The 3,301-nt window shown below is 40.2% G+C and overlaps 1 long non-coding RNA gene across 1 annotated transcript in view; it reads left to right on the top strand.

The window, feature by feature from the left end:
• The window catches only part of LOC102253583, a 17,871-nt gene extending 15,886 nt beyond the window's left edge, over positions 1-1,985 (top strand). The window contains exon 3 of the long non-coding RNA XR_001362296.1: positions 1,645-1,985. This is a non-coding gene — a long non-coding RNA (uncharacterized LOC102253583). The remainder of the gene's footprint in view (positions 1-1,644) is intronic.
• The last annotated feature ends 1,316 nt before the right edge of the window (positions 1,986-3,301 follow it).

Below are 3,301 nucleotides of genomic sequence, written 5' to 3'. Positions count from 1 at the left end.
TTCAGAGAGGAAGAGAGAGAGAGAGAGAGAGAGAGAGAGAGAGAGAATGAAAGAGAATCATTGATCGGCTGCCTCCTGCATGCCCCCTGTTGGGGATTGAGCCTGCAACTTGGGCATGTGCCCTTGACCGGAATCGAACCTGGGACCCTTTAGTCCACAGGCCGACACTCTATCCACTGAGCCGAACCGGCCAGGGCAGTACTGATTTCTTTATTTGCCGGATAACAATATATGAAGCACATTACCACGAATATCCATTTGATGCCACGTCCATTGCCGTTCAATGAACACAGGTGCAGTTCTGGATGCTGGGAAGACAGCAGAGAACGTGGCCATGAGAACGCGATCACACCTGCACCAGCAGGCTGCCCGTTGCAGGATCTAATGACATAAGGGGCATCAGTGTGTTTGATGGACCAGAAAGTGCCACATGCCTAGGGCCATCCTGGCAGGAGGACAGGCTCAGTACACTTCAAAAGTTGGATGACATTACCCCATGTGGTTTAGGAGACCTGTCACTTGTGACTGCCCCACCGCAGGTCTTAAATCAGATAACTGGGGATCTGGGCCTTCAAGGTCCTAGAGGCCAGACAGAGCACTACTGGTTGCCCAATTTTCACAAGCTGTGTGGGTTCACTCACCCCCCACCACCCCCATTCAGCTCCCTCCACAGGGCCCGTCCTGGGCTGGGAGGGTGCTTAGCAAAGGAAGGCCAGGTCCCTGCAGCCCCTCATCCTGGGGTGAGGCTGGGGACTGGCCCCATCTCCTTGGCGCTGAGAAGCAGCCCATGGGGAGAGCTGGGGTCTTCATGACTTCAGTTGGAATTCACTGGTTTGTGTCTGTGATGAACTCATCTTTGTTTCTTGTGATGCTTTAGTCAAAAACTGTTTATTATTATTTGTTTACTAATATACCATCCTCGAACCGATAGCAAAGACTACCGATGTTACAAGGTTTATGAAATAGAAACAGAAAACCAGAACCAAAGAAAGGAAGACAGATCAGATACAGGAACAAAGGAACAGTTTTCTCTTTTCTTTTTAAATATACTTTTATTGATTTTAGAGAAGAAAGGAGAGGGAGAGCGATAGAAACATCAATGATGAGAGAGAATCATTGATCAGCTGCCTCTTGCATGCCCCCCACTGGGGATCAAGCCCACAATCCGGGCATGTGCCCTTGACAGGAATCGAACCCAGGACCCTTTAGTCTGCAGGCCGATGCTCTATCCACTGAGCCAAACCGGCTAGGGCTTCTTTATCATTTGAAAACAATGAACAAAGTATATGTAACCTTCTATTACAAAGAACATTTTGCATGCTTACTTAGAACATTTTGTAAAATATAGAAAGCATCAATATAAAATAAAATAAGTCTGTAGGCCTAAGTTACACTGGTGTTTATTTTTGAGTATGTGATTCTGTATTTATTATTTTAAAGTGCCACTTAACGATAACATAATTCTTCTATACCATATTTTAATGATTGAATAATATTCCATTGCACGGATATACCTCAATTTATTTAATCAGCGTTCTATTGCTGATGATTTACATTATTGCCTTTTCCCTGCTTTAATACAGTTGTTGCAGTAAGTGTCCTTATACATCTAAGTTCTTCAACATTGCCCATCGTTTTTTTTAGGGTAAACTCCTAGAAGCAGGATCCCGGGGTCACAGCACGTCCATATGTTTTATGCACAGGCAAGGACACAGGTTCTGGAATGAGACCGCGTAGGACTGACACCCTCGGCCATCGGCCAGTTGCATGGCCTTGGAGGGCCTGGCAGGACGGTGGCTTCCTCACTGGTGAGTTGGAATACTAACAACCTCCTTTACTGGGTTGGTTGCTATGCGATGCATGTGGCTCAATACATGGTAAGCCCTTAGATCCTGGCCTGTGCACAGTGAGCACAAAACTCTCAGCTATTATTATTGCTGTTATCGTTGCCAACTTGTCCTCCTGAAAGAGTGTCCCAATTTAACTCCCACAAGCATTGTATGAGCGTTTATTTCCACACACCTTTGTCAATACTGGGTGTTATCATTCCTTATTATTTCATTGTTTGCCAATCTGATAGGCTTTAATTTTACTGCTTTAATTACCAGTGATAAGCATTTTTTGATGTCTTCATTCATTAGTAAATTTTCTGTTCATGCTTTTTTTTCCCTGTTTTAGTGAGGTACAAGACTTCTTATGGATTTCTTTAATATAGTAAGGTCTTCAATTTTCTTTCTATCTGTGGACACGAAAATTGTATTTTTCCTTGTTGCTCTTGCCTGTGCTATACACTGAAAAGCCTACCATGAGATGTTACCTATATTTTTGCAATTTTCAAATTTTTTTATAATTTTTTACTTTTACCCTTAGACTTTTAATAAATTAATTTGTAATTTTAATAGTTAACTTCCCCACTTTAAAAAATTATTTGTCAATTAATTATGATAGACTAAATTCTATATTCTTGGTTGGTTTCTTGGCTGTTTCCTCTGTTCCATTAATCTCTATGTCTTTTTCTATGCTTGTGTTTTAAATTCTTATTGCTTTATAAAACACGTTGATATCTATCAGTACAAGTCCCCTTCCACTAATTTTTTTGGGGGAAATATTTTCTTGGCTATTATCATCTGACTATTTGTATAAATAAACTGGAATAATTTTGTCACTTCTAAGAAGAATACTTATTTTGATTAGAATTTCATTCATTTTATAAATTAATTTGGGGAGAATTGGTATTTTTCCTGCTTTTGCATTTTCCTGCTTAGAAACATGAAAGTTATTTCTTATTTAATCAAGAAATTTTAAAGTAAACTTTTAATTTTAGAATAGTTTTAGATTCACAGAAAAGTTGCAACATAGTAAAATAGTATAGCGTCGCTATGTACCCTGCACTCAGTTTTTCCCATTGTTAACATCTCACCTTATTGTAGTATATTTGTCACAATTAATGAACCATTATTGGCCTTTATTATTAACTAATGTCCATACTTTATTTGGATTTAATTGGTTTTTTTCCCAACATCCTTTTTCCATCCCAGTGTCCTGTTCAGGATGCCACATTAGTTGCCATGTCTCCTTGGCTTGTCTAGATTATGACAGCTTCTCAGAATTTGCTCGTTTTTGTTGAACTTGACCATGTTGAGGAGTGCTGGTCAGGTATTTTGTAGTTTGTCTGATGTTTCTTCACCTTTATTTTCACAAACTGTGAAAACAGATTAGAATTGACCTTGTTTTTAGGTCATGGTAGCTAAGACAAAAAGGAGACTTCCCCCCTTCTTCTTCCTCCTCCTCCTCCTCCTCC

Source organism: Myotis brandtii, unplaced genomic scaffold, assembly GCF_000412655.1.
Source record: "Myotis brandtii unplaced genomic scaffold, ASM41265v1 scaffold2454, whole genome shotgun sequence".
Classification (NCBI taxonomy): Eukaryota; Metazoa; Chordata; class Mammalia; order Chiroptera; family Vespertilionidae; genus Myotis; species Myotis brandtii.
The sequence above is the reverse complement of the archived record's forward strand: the minus strand, read 5'-3'. Positions and strand labels throughout refer to the sequence as shown.